Source organism: Triturus cristatus, chromosome 6 (assembly GCF_964204655.1).
Source record: "Triturus cristatus chromosome 6, aTriCri1.1, whole genome shotgun sequence".
Lineage (NCBI taxonomy): Eukaryota > Metazoa > Chordata > Amphibia > Caudata > Salamandridae > Triturus > Triturus cristatus.
The window spans coordinates 1932750985-1932765255 of NC_140589.1; the positions used below are offsets into that span (position 1 = coordinate 1932750985).

Below are 14271 nucleotides of genomic sequence, written 5' to 3' on the forward strand. Positions count from 1 at the left end.
ATTGAGACAACTTTGTGAAATTAACATGTTGCATTTTGGGAAATGAAGTTTTCCAACGGATTAATGAAAAATCAAGTGCAAAATTAAAAAACTTTCAACTACATAATTGAGCAAATTATTCATTGACAACCACGAAAAAATTCGTTACTCCAGTCACTTCATGAGTGCACCAGGTGGTCTGACTTGGAGTCAGTGAAAACATATGTCTGAATGACTGGAGAACTTGTCTGCAGTCAGACTGTTGCTGGGCAGTGAGGCTGCCTGCCAAGGCTACACCATCTACTGACCCATCAGGGTTGTGAGAGAGCAGGTCTGGGAGAGGGTCACTCTCCTCCTCCTGTCTTTATCAGTTGCCATGAGGAAGCCGATGTCAGCCCTGTCCACATATTGTTTCAGTCTGTTTACGTGAAGTACCCTGTGGGGACATCTGGGAGTGCCAAGGTCCACCAAGTAGGTGACCTCTCCCTTCTGTTCCAATATGGTATGGGGTCCACTCCATTTGTCTTGGAGGCCTGCTGGAGCCACTGGCTCCAACACCCATACCTTCTGTCCTGGCTGGTACACCACCAGTACAGCCTTTTGGTCATGCCAGGCTTTCTGTAATTCCTGACTTGCCTCAAGGTGTTTTGTCGCCGCCTTCATGTACTCAGCCATCCTGGAGCGGAGACCAAGTACATAGTCCACAATATCCTGTTTAGGGGGTTTGAGAGGTAACTCCCACCCCTCCTTCACTAGACAGAGTGGCCCTCTGACAAGGTGGCCAAACAAAAGTTCAAAAGGGCTGTAACCAACCCCCTTCTGTGGCACCTCCCTGTATGCAAAGAGAAGGCAGGACAGAAAAACATCCCATTTTCGCCTGAGCTTTTCTGGGAGTCCTTTGATCATACCCTTTAGGGTCTTGTTAAATCTTTCAACAAGCCCATTGCATTGAGGATGATAAGGGGTGGTGAACCTTTGAACTATTGTATGAATCATGAATTATGACACAATGTATGTGACACATGTTCCCAAAACTGGAAGCAACATTCTAAAAATATGAATGGAATTAGTGAATGATTTGTACTGCTTCTAAACATGCCACATGCATACAAATGGACACAGAACAGTGGACTGATGTCAGCATGATGCTCCTCTTTGAATTATGGTTCCAGATAGTATGGTGTTAGAATTATAGGCAAATACATAGTGTTTTCAACCTACCTGAAGCCGAAAGAAAAACATACCTCGAGGTCACACCTAATTTGCACCTTGTTCCTATAAGCCACAAACATCAGAATTGGTACCATAATGCGTACATATCTCAGCTACAATCTACAATTGAAATTAAGTCTCTACCTTATACGCTTCAAGAATTATATGGCACATTCTGCTGTGTATTATATCCTATCCATTTCAATGGAGTGACCAGATGGCCTCCAGGGGTGACTTTATGAAGTTTTGAGGTTTAAGGGGGCAAAGTCACTTCTTCCACCCAGCCCAAGGTGCTCAAAATTGGGTACAATATCAAGTTTTTCCCTTGGCTGGAAGCTGAAAAAAAAACTTCAGATAATACCAAAGGTAGATAGATCACATGAAAGGATCAGACCTGACCTTTCTAAGAAGTGTATTTATATCTTGTGCACTCAAACAGTGTCTCTGATATCCAGATATCTGATATCTGATATTGCTAATTTTCAGTACCAACCATAATGACTGTTTGCAGGGTGGGTGCTAGGACGGCCAGGAGCTGTCTGACGCACATGCCCACCATGACGTCAGACGGCTCCCAGCCGTCCGTCGCACGCAATGGGTTAAAGTACAGAGAATAGAATATCCACAGTATTTTTGATGTAGTAAACCATCCTTAAAACTCTAAAAACTGTGGGGCTCATTACGATGATGGGTAGACTTGGTCCGCCTGCCACCATAGTGGTGATTGGGACCGGCTGCCAGATATGTGGCGGTCCCACCACTGCAATTAGTATACACCCTTCATACTGGCGGGCGCATCGTTGGCCTTTAACATTGCGGGTGGTGCTGCTGGCTGCAGCACCTTCCGCAATGTGAAAGGTGCTTGCACCTTATTTCCTGCACCACTTGGCAGGCACCATGCGGTGCCTGCCACTTGGTGCAAGGAAATGCAGGGGGGTGCCATGGGTATCCCCCAGTGTAGCAACACCCCCCCCCCCAAGGTTGGCCCACAACGATCCCCCAAACCCAATCCCTGCCGGGCCAGCGGTGGCGATCCTCCCGCCATTGTAATGAGCCCCTAAGTCTTATGTGAATTGTCCTTAATCAATGCAGGGTGGCACCTGGCCTCTGTGGGCTTTTGTTGATAGAACATAGTCAAAAGTAAGATCACAACTGATCTGAATAGTTTGCAACGCAACAAATAAAATAACGTATCTCAGCTTTTCATCTCTTTCAAAAGTCTCAAGAACTGGTTTGACATTAAATTTCTTTTTTGATGTCCGCACTAGCTTTCCAGGAGTTTCCAGTAAGGGGTGACATGAGCATGGACTGTTTGTGGCATCCATGCAATACCGTTCCTTCCGATAATTGGTAAAAAAAAAATAAGCTGTTCATTTTTTTTTTAGGCAGCTCATTTAACTTCTGTATTCCTTCTGTTGCAGATATTAGCTCCCCATGAAAATCATCGCAGACCACCTCTCCTTTTTGAAAAATGCGTGATGCAACGGCCTTCCTTCTACCTTCTTCATCAACAACAGAAACTCCACTCCACCGTTGGTGACTCAGACATGAGTTAATTTGTTTATCACCCATTGGTGAAGTGCTTTCTGTCATTGGTTTCCAATTCTGGATTAGCTCTGCAACTTCGGGTACATTCTTTCTCCATTGCATTTTATTATAAAACTTTAGTACACATTTTTCTTTTGGTTGCCTTCGCTGGAACTGTTCTGTGATTGAAAGAAACAAAATAAATTGATATCAGTTTCTAAAATTGTAACTTTTCAATATATTTCAGCATATCTAAATGTTTACTTACTCATTGTTACCTCCTTTCTTAGAAGTTGCTGTTTCAGTCTCCACTTATCATATGCACGCCGCTCGTGATCACCAACCAGGGCAATTCGGTCTTTTTTACCTGGTGGATTCCCATTCAGTGTCACAGGAAACTCTTTTTCAAAATGTATGAATACATCATGATTTTTTTCACCAGGTACTTTGGATGTAGAAGGCCCATTATGCCGTGCCCTTTAAGTACATAAAGACAAAGTTAAGCATTAGTAAATGGTTCTGTGTTATAGAAAGTGAATATTTTTCATTTTGCATATATGCAAAGTGCATAAAATCTATAACTGTCAATAGCCTAAGACTGAAACAGTAGCTTACAAAATGTATCTGTAAATTAGACCATGCAAAACACACGATCTACAAGGTGGTCATAATTTATGACAGATGATTGCATACGAAAAACAAAGCCGCACATTCTACGTAGCATACCTTTGCCGTCTCTTATCAAGTGGTTGTCTGCAGTGTATAGAATTATCTTGTTTCAAGCATCTGCAAACAAACACAGATAGTAAGAATGGTTAACAAATGTTCAAAATATGTCTAAATACAATAAATAGTTGCATTAAAAGCATAAGGATAATGAGTAAAGTAACTGTTTTCTAAAAATCAGTGAGATGAAAAACAATGACGTATTCTATTACCACTTCCGTAAGATTCCAGGTTTTTCCCCATGGCTGGAATTGGAAAAAACCTTCTTATAGTCCATAAGGTCCACAAACCCCTTCAAAGTATTAGATCTGAGCTTTCTAACAAGTATATTTAGGTCCTGGGTACTCACAAAGTTACTGTGATATCCATTCTGAGCTATTTGGAAAATTAGCAAATTTTGTCAAAAACATTTTTTGACAATTTTTGCTAATTTTCAATATCATCCCTCATGACTGTTTTCAGGTCCCTGTAGCCACCAGGACCCCATAATATATCTCAGGTGATATAACAAGAGTGGCTAGGGCTCATTTCCAGCCTCCAGGTACATGTCTGACTCCTATTTGTGACATTTCAAGGTGTTTGGTGTCAAACTCATTTTTTCCATTATAGGCCATAGAGCTCAGAGTAACATCACATTTCTAGTTCTGGACCCAAGGACCCCATAGTATATCTCAGATGACATACCAAGAGTGTCTAAGACCCATTTCTGGCCTCCAGGGATGACTTTTTGAAGTTTTTTGGTTTAAGGGGGCAAAGTCACTTCTTTCACCCAGCCCAAGGTGCACATAATCGGGTACGATATCAGGTTTTTCCCTTGGCTAGAAGCTGAAAAAAAACTTGAGATAATACCAAAGGTACATAGATCACATGAAAACATCAGATCTGAGCTTTCTAACAAGTATATTTAGGTCCTGGGTACTCACAAAGTGACCGTGATATCCATTCTGAGCTATTTGGAAAATTAGCAAATCTTGTCAAACACTTTTTTTTACAATTTTTGCTAATTTTTGGTATCAACTCATGACAGTTTGTGGGTCCTTGTGGACATCAGGAATCCACATTATACCTCAGGTGATGTACCAGCAATGTCTGAGTCCCAATTCTAGCATCCAGCCACCTGTTTTAGTGATATTTGTCATATTTTTAGGTGTTCAGGGAACAGAGTCACTTCTTCTACAGAAGGCTATGGTGCTGCTCCATGTGCTCCAAGAGGTCAAAAAAATATTTATTACAAAATCATTTACAAAGTATATAGGTACAATTGCAGTGTCTGGAATGCTATATAGGTGCACTTACAGTGTCCTGTGTACCTCCAAAATGAATTTCTAAGACTTTTGAAGTGTACCTGAGGCAAAAAATGTCAAAGACCCAAAACATCAATGATGCATCAAAGTGTTAAAAAATGCTCAAAAATGGATTAAAATGAAAATAATTGAGTGTTACAGTGGCCTAATCACATTATAAACACACAATGAATGAAACAAAATGAATAGTCTCAAAAATAGGTTGGGGGGGGGGGGACAAGGTCACAGTTGTGTCAGAGGTCGTGGAACTCTGAGCTGTGTAAAAGTTCAGCTTAAGGGCCCTCCCCATGGAGGTCAACAATGTTAATCAAAATCATTTAAAAACTATATAGGTGTAATTGCAGCTTTCTGAATGGTATATAAATGCATTTGCACTGTTCTGTGTATTTCCAAAATGAATTTCTAACACTGTTGAAGTCTCCATGAAAGGAAAAAAGACTAAGTCCAAATACATCATTGGTGCATCAAAGTGCTCTAAAACGGTCAAAAGTGGATTGGAATGAAAATAAATGAGTGTTAAAGTGGCCTTAGAGCATTATAAACACACAATGAATGAAACAGAATGAATAGCTTTACAAATAAAGATGAAAATTAGCATTTTCAATTTCAGGGGGACAAGGTCACTTTTGTGTACGAGGTCATGGAACTCAGAGTGGTGTAAAATTTCAGCTTGCCTCCCTTATGGAGGTTAAAATTTGTAATACTTCATAATCATTTTAAAACTATATAGGTGTGATTGCAGTGTTCTGAATAGGTCCCAAATGTATTTTCAGCACTTTTGAATCATCCCTCATCACAAAAATCATCAATTTCCCAACTCATCACCAGTGCTTCAAAGTGTCATAAAATGCTCAAAAATGGTGGAAAATGGGAAAAAAGCATGGAACAGGTGCTTAATAACATCCTAAACAAAATGTATATCTCCATTTAGTTTTAAATCATTTAATAATAGAGTTACTTTTTCATGGACCACTAGTGATGCACACTAAATCTGAGACGCAGCACTGGTGATGCACACCAAACCTGCGATACAACACTGGTGTTGCATGGGAGAAGCTCATTTGTATCACCTTTGCACAACCCTGGGTAGCTGCGGGTTCAAGCAGCAAGGCTTGACAAAGGAACGCAGTGTAACGCATTCAACAGCACCAAACAACCAAGTAAGTCACACACCAATTTATAATACAGTAGACATGGGGCGTTTGTGGCAGCCATGCAGTAAAGACTCCCCAACTCTGTAAAAAGCAAGTCCTCTCTTTTCCAGTTCTTTAATCTGAAGTCCTTCCACTACAGATCTAAGCTCACCATTAGAATCGGACACAATCTCTTCTGTTTGAAATATGCCATTTGCAGTGACTTTCCTTCATCAATAACAGACTCCACTCCCCCATTAACTATGTGTACACGATTTAATGTGTTTATCAGCTGTTTGTTCGTAATGTGATTTCTGTGATGGGCTTCCAGCTCTGGATCATATCCTGTACATCTGCAGCATTCCTTATCTATTTGTTTTTATTTGAAAGCCTTAGTACCCTCTTTTCTGTTGATTGCCTTTGTGGAAAATGTTCTGAGATTTAAAGAAATAAAATTTATTTTTATTTCTAAAAAGTAAACTTGTCAAACCATTTCCCTATATGTTCACTTGTTGTTTCCTAATTTCGTATAAATTGCTGTTTCATTCACTGCTTCTCATATGCTTGACAATCATGAACCCCAGCCACTGTAGTTTGTTCTTCGGTGCTCAGTGGGTTTCCAGTCAATAATAGAAATTATTTTTGAATACTCGTGAGCAAACAAAGCACATTTTTGCTGGACACTTTTGATGCAGGCTGCGCCTTTTGCAGTGCCATTTAAATAAAAAAAAAAGAAATATTGGCACAAGCGTATTACTATAGTGTTGTGTGGTTTAAAGTGAAATGATTTTGAAAGAGCATTCACATGTCTCGTTATTGTAATTATGCTACACGCTTGAACATCTATAGGTGTCAGTCGCCTATTTCTAAAGCAGTAGCTTAAAAATGTATATGTAAATTAAAGAACACAAATGTTTAATTCTTTGTGATCTTTAGTTGCTCATAACTTTAGGACAGATAATTGTATTTAAAAGATTGAGACACGTTACATAGCGTACCTTTAACATCTCTTTAGATGATGCTGCAATATGCATGGCCGGCTCTTGCTTCAAGCCTCTGCCAATGAACACAACCAATAATAATAGTTTGTGATTGTTTGAAATGGTGCTCTGCATACAATATTTACTTGTCATTAAAGTATAAATATTATGGGTATGGTTTTCTAAAGGTCAGATGGCAAAACAATTGTCTCACCTTTTGCTTTCCATGGGTACGTTCATCTAGCAGTTTGGCTGCAGCACAGATATTTTCCAATCCTCATTCAATAATACTTTTCAGCAGTGGGAGTTGAATGTGCCATTTAAATTCACAAAAAGGCTCTTTTTAGCGTCAGTGCTGTCTTCTTTTTTTTTGTGTGCTGTCTCAAACTCGTCTAGCTTCCTGACTCGTAACTGAAGGGATATTGTACCTGTAAGAATTAACATGTGAATCCTGCTGGACATACTGTGAATATTCAAATATTTCTTCAAGGTATCATATGGATCGTGTGCTGATACCGTTGTCAACAGAAGAAACACTACAGCCATGTCTTTGAATATTAAATAACCCTCATCCATTTTAAACTAGTAGATCTAAGAATATAAATTTTAATCACTATTTAATGATACAAAATGTATCAAACGACTGCAGGAAAATGACCTGGGTGTGTCATGATAGGCTGGGGGAGGGGCTTATCATAGAATACACGTACAGAAACTGTCTTGAGACCTGTCATGCTAGTCTTGATCACCTTTGCAGAACCTTGGTTAGCTATGGCTTCAAGCAGCAAGGCTTGACAAAGGAACTTACTATAAAGCATTCAACAGCACCAAACCACAATAGGAGTCACGCACCATGAAAAATCTATAAACAATCAGAATATTTTTAGACACTGAGGAAAATCCACCAGAGTTTTTCGTAGATAGTTTTTTGAAGATATAAATTATTTTAAATGCAACCACAAACAAGCATTCGTCAACGAGTTTAAAACTTTCCAAAGGTTTCCAAAGAGTTAGTTCACCATCTGTAGCCCGGCTTGGGTCAGCAAATCTGGCAGGATGGTGGTCTATGGGTCCAGAAAGGATACTTTGGGCAGTTAACTCATCGCTACAGCATTTTTACATCAAGTTCCAAACTTTTACAGGGCAAGCACCATAGACTATAAGAGTGGTCCTGATGATCCGATTATAGGAGAAAACAAAAGATGCTCAGGAATGCCACAGTTGATGTGCTGTCGACAGGAGTGCATTTGTGGTAAGTTCTTGGTCCATGAGTGGTGTGGGGAGACTTTGGCCAAAGAGGTTGGGGTCCACGAAGTCTTCATGGTTGCAGCAGTTGGCCAGCCAATGCTGGGTGTTAGAAATGGCGATTTCTGGTTGGCTAGGGCTTGCGCCAAAGCCAGGCAGAAACCACCACTCTAGTCAGGGCTGGGGAGTTACACGCCAAAGATAACCCCTGCTCACCCCCTTGGTAGCTTAGCACGAGCAGTCAGGCTTATCCCGGAGGCAATGTGTAAAGCGTTTGCGCGCGCACACAACACCACCACCCAAGGCCCACCACAAAGGAAACTCCACACAAGGTTCTATAAAAATAGCCTTTGTATTATACCAAAACACATTAGATACTATTCACACAATTTACACTGTACCAACTGGCACTGGGCAGAATTTTACAAGGGATTATATGTACAGGGGACAGGGCCACATGGACCACTGTCAGGAATTAGCACTTTTAGAACTTAGCACTTAGAACATAGGATATCAAATTATTGTAGCACAAAATAACACATGTAGCACACAACCAGTAACTACTGGTAACAGGCAAGTACCACCTACGCAACCCTAACCACCTTAGGAGAATGTCACGCAGGGAACCAGGACCTCACTAGCACCACCTGTACTAGGGAGAATAACCACCTAAGTATCACAATACCTGTAGGGGTAGAAACACATTACACATGATGCATCACAACACATTCAGAGGTGTAGGTTGGGAACAATAGCGCAAAACTCACATTAGCCACCACCTGTGGCAGTCCCTAGGCCAACTGGCTTCGTAGGGGCTAGGACGCCCTGTGTCCCAATGTCGGGGGCCTAAACGGACCAGCTGCCCATGAAGTGCTGGGCAGCTGTAGAACAATGGGGGGGCCAACGCCGGAACCTTGCAGGCTCTGGCCAACTGACTGTCCCCTGAGCCCCTCTGGGCTCTAAACACAGGACTGGCCCCTTGGAGCCTCGCTGGGCTCAAACAACAAGAAATGCCCCCCTAGAGCCTCCGTGGCTCTGAACTACAAATATGCCCTGGGGCAACGTTGGAGCCTCGTGGGCTCTAAACAAACAATGCGCCGTCGTTGGAGTCCCTCTGGACTCTGAGCAACAAATAATGCCCCCGGGGTCGGAGTCCCGCTCGGGGGCTCTGGACAGCTACTTCTGGCCTCGGGTGGAGCGCACTAGCGCTCTAGGATACTAACGCCTCTCCGGGGGCGAAGGGGCACTCTCTTCAGTGTTGCCCCCGTCGGAGCAGCCTGCAACTGCGGCGCCACTGTGGGGGACAGGGGGCAGAGACTACTACCATGTGGAGTCCCGCTTACCTGGGACTCCCGCGTTGTCTCCGCCTGGTCTCACCGGCGTCTTCCCCGCTGCCGGTCTCCTCAGCCTGCAGTTCTCTTGGGGAGCCTCCGAGGCTCGAGGCACACCGGACTCTTCGGGGGCAGTACGACGGCCACAAGAGAGCTCCAGCTCCTCGGGGGCTCTCTCCTTCGGGACGGCCTTTTCGCTGTGGCTACCGGAGCGCGGGGTGGGCTCCCATCGACTTCCGTTTCGGGACGAGGCCCCGCCCACGTCCTAACAAGAACTGCCTGACTTCCTGGATGCCACGGCGGTGATTTCAGTACGGCAGCAATGAGGGTATAAGAGTTGGCAGAAACAGCTTGACACAGGCGTGGTAGTCTTATGATTGTTTAATGGGGAATAGTCAAAGGTCTCGGTGTAACAATAAAGAAATGTCAAAGTCGGGCATCAAAAGAACCCATAACGAAAGGGGGTGAGTCATGTTCTTCTTCCTCCAGGGGGATAGGTTCTCCCTCTTTGAAGATGCTCGCCTTGTCCCCTCGACCAGGAATCACTCGTCCGACGTTGTTATGAGGGTAGAACAGAAATAGAAAGGAGACCGATTAGGAATATACAGGTCTTGTTTTGCTTAAGGGCAAGGGAGTGCGGGATGTCACCATCTATCGATTCTTGTTTCGTGCGCAGAGGTCAGGATTCCCTACCGGGCAGCCCCACTCCTCCTTCGGCTCTATGATGGACCCGGCTCCCGGTACCCAGCAAACGCTGCCGTACCTGTTCGAGCCACCGTCCTCCGGGACCGTGGCAGGGCGCTTCGCGGGATTGTTGGCCTCCAGGCTCCTCTGTACTCTCGTCCTCCGGGGTCCTCGACACCACTGGATTCTTCGCGTCCTCGTCTCCTCTCCTCTCCGTTGTTCGTCTCGGCGTTCTCCTTCCTCCTTCCCGCTGTTGACTACCTTTTCCGTGGCGGCCGGTCTTTTTACGTCAGATGACGCGATGGTGCTCCACCCCCGGGGGCGGAGTCCGTAGTCTTCCGTCTGTTCCTGAAAGGGCCAGTACCCGGAAGGGGGGGAACTCTGATGATGCCGTCCAAAGCGTGGCAGGGTCCGGCGACTGAAAGGTGGAAACATCGGTGAGTGGGGGAGGAGAAGGTAACATCGGTGTCTCAGAACCCGGACCCTGACAGAGGGGTAGGCTCCCTCTTCTTTAAACATACGAGCGGGGTGGGCACCCGTTATGGGCGGCAATGCCCCTGGCAGGGTGGGCACCTGCCAGGGGGGCTTCAGGATCTGCCAAGAATGGGGCAAAGGCCGGGTGGGCACCGGCTTTCAGAAATAAAGTGCTCCTGGCGCTAAGGGTAAAGGTGAAAGCGCTCTCTGCGCTGAAGGCAAGTCCAGCGCTTCCAGGCGCTGGAGGCTTCAGCAAAGCACCAAGTAAAGTGCTCCTCGACACTGGGGTCCCAAATAAAGCGCTCCTAGCGCTATAAGTCAAATAAAACTAGCTATTGGACTCCTGAGGCGGAAGCCGGGAGAATGCATAACCCTGTTTCTTAAATCGACAAAAACTTTTAAAACACTGTAATCTCGTGTTCCTATCACCCCCACCCCCCCTACCTGCACTTCTTGGCTTCTCGTTCACAGCGCTCCTCGCTGCAACGACCCCTCACCTCCAGACGCCATTCTCGAGCGCGAGGCGCGCCACAGACACGCCCACTCTGTTGGCCACGCCCCCTCGACTTCTGGCATATATAAGCGAGCGCTGAAGCAAGCCGCTTCACTAGCTATTGGACTCCTGAGGCGGAAGCCGGGAGAATGCATAACCCTGTTTTTTAAATCGACAAAAACTTTTAAACCACTGTAATCTCGTGTTCCTATCACCCCCACCCCCCCTACCTGCACTTCTTGGCTTCTCGTTCACAGCGCTCCTCGCTGCAACGACCCCTCACCTCCAGACGCCATTCTCGAGCGCGAGGCGCGCCACAGACACGCCCACTCTGTTGGCCACGCCCCCTCGACTTCTGGCATATATAAGCGAGCGCTGAAGCAAGCCGCTTCACTAGCTATTGGACTCCTGAGGCGGAAGCCGGGAGAATGCATAACCCTGTTTTTTAAATCGACAAAAACTTTTAAACCACTGTAATCTCGTGTTCCTATCACCCCCACCCCCCCTACCTGCACTTCTTGGCTTCTCGTTCACAGCGCTCCTCGCTGCAACGACCCCTCACCTCCAGACGCCATTCTCGAGCGCGAGGCGCGCCACAGACGCGCCCACTCTGTTGGCCACGCCCCCTCGACTTCTGGCATATATAAGCGAGCGCTGAAGCAAGCCGCTTCACTAGCTATTGGACTCCTGAGGCGGAAGCCGGGAGAATGCATAACCCTGTTTTTTAAATCGACAAAAACTTTTAAACCACTGTAATCTCGTGTTCCTATCACCCCCACCCCCCCTACCTGCACTTCTTGGCTTCTCGTTCACAGCGCTCCTCGCTGCAACGACCCCTCACCTCCAGACGCCATTCTCGAGCGCGAGGCGCGCCACAGACACGCCCACTCTGTTGGCCACGCCCCTTTCTACTCCCCGCCTCACGACCATAAATATGTGTCTTGGTAGGAAGCGCAGCGGACGAGCGCAGCGGGCGCGACGATTGCGCGCCGAAGGCGCGCCTAAGGCAAGCCCGTCTGCGCCCGTCCGCGACTGGCCGGGACTAGGGGCCTTATACTCTGCCCCTCCCATCACCTATAGCCCGGACCTACTTCGCAGCTACCAGGGCCCCTGGCCCATCACGACCAGTACCAGCTCTCGCATTTCTGCTCTCGGTATTGCCTCCCTCTCTTCCTCTCACCCCCCTCCTATTCTGGACACCCCGCCCACGACCTGTAGGGCTGCTCCTTCGCCAAACCCTAAAACTCTCACAGCTCTCTACCTCAACACCCGTTCTGCTGTTGCCCACTCGCACGAACTCTCGGTCCTATTAGACTTACAGGCCCCTGATCTCCTTTTCCTAACTGAGACCTGGTTCTGCGATGACTCCCTCCCCGCACTCCTATCCACTCTTCCTGCCCCCTACTACGCCCTCAGGGCCGACCGCCCTCCGGGCAGAGCCGGGGGCGGCGTGGCAGTCATCGCACGCACCGACTTCCCTTTCCAAATTCTCCCTCTTCCTAACATTGCCACCACCGAATTCTTGGTGATCCGCACGGTGTCCACCTCCCCTCCTCTTACCTGTTTCCTTACCTATCGTCCTCCTCAGTCCCCAGTGCAGTTTCTCCCAGATTTTTTGGAGGTCCTGACTACCATTGCAATCAACAACTCCTCCATCCTGCTCCTTGGCGACTTTAATTTTTGGCCCTCCGATCCTGCCGAATGTCTGTCATCTAAGGATTTCTCTGAAACCCTCCACTCCCTTAATTTCATTCCCCACGTTCACTCCCCCACTCACATCAAGGGTCACCAGCTTGACCAAATCTGGTCCCTAAACTGTCCTGTGGAATCCTTATCTATCTCCCCTTGCACTTGGTCCGACCATCATTTGATTTCATTTCTCCTTCCTATCCTCCCCCCTGCTATGCCCCCCCGACCCAAAAACATCTGGGTCCGATCATGGGGCCGAGTCAACCTTGAGAACCTCTCCTCTCTCCTTGCTGGCTCTCTCCCGCCTCTTCAGGGCCTCACCACCGTCTCCCAGGCTGATGCTATAGACCAGTGGCTCTCCCGCAGCTGCGACTCCGTTGCCCCGCTCAAGCGCATTACCTCTAAACGCGACAAAGACGCCAACCGGTGGTTTACCCAAGAACTAAAAGCCACCAAACTTATTGTTCGCCGCGCAGAGCGGGCGTGGAGGAGAAACTACTGCCCCACTTTGAAACTGGAATATATCAATATCCTTAACCAGTACAAACAAAACATCCTGGAGGCCAAAACAGCTTATTTTTCCTCCAAAATCTTAGCAGCGGAGAACCAGTCCAAGGAGATCTTTTCCATCGTTCACAATCTGGCATTCTCGGACAGAACTACGCTTAAACCTGCCCCGTCAAATGACCTCTGTCTCTCTCTTAATAATTATTTCACCCAGAAAATTATCACCATCAAGGCCAACATCCCCCCACCCCCCCCCTCCTTTGTTGATCCCCAATGCCCCCCTCCCAAAGGCAAACTAACCACCTTTCCCCCTATCACTCGGGAAAACTTGACTTCACTGGTGCCTCTGATCAAATCTGGCTCCCCTCTAGATCCTTGTCCTGCCCATATCCTCCGTCACATCTTTGTCTCCTGTCCAGATCCCCCCACTCACCTCCTCAACAGCTCCCTCGCGCAAGGCATAGTTCCTAGTTCCATGAAGTCTGCGGTAATTGTGCCCATCCTGAAAAAACCTGGGGCAGATCCCTCTGTCCCTGCCAATTTCCGCCCCATCTCCCTCCTGCCATTTCTAGCTAAGGTGCTCGAGCGCCACGTCACCTGCGCTCTGAGCTCCTTTGTGGAGAAACATGGAGCCCTTGCCTCCCGCCAAGCTGGTTTCCGCCCCGCACACTCCACGGAGTCTGTGGTCATGTCGGTCCTCGACACCCTCAGGGAGGGCATGGACACTAATCATCACCAGGCCCTTGTGCTCCTCGACCTCTCAGCCGCCTTTGACACGGTGGACCACAACATCTTACTCTCCCGTGTCAGGGCGGCGGGGATCGATGGGACTGCCCTGGTCTGGTTGTCCTCCTTCCTGAGCGACCGCACCCAGGCTGTACGCCTGGGTGACTTCACAGCGGACTTCCAGAAAGTCCAGTGCGGGGTTCCTCAAGGCTCATCTCTTTCCCCTCTTTTGTTCAATCTATATATCGCCCCACTCATCTT

General features: G+C 46.8%; 1 pseudogene; it reads right to left on the reverse strand.

Moving 5' to 3' along the window:
- Positions 1-2270: 2270 nt before the first annotated feature.
- Positions 2271-14271, reverse strand: part of LOC146822524 (uncharacterized) — a 28959-nt pseudogene continuing 16958 nt past the window's right edge.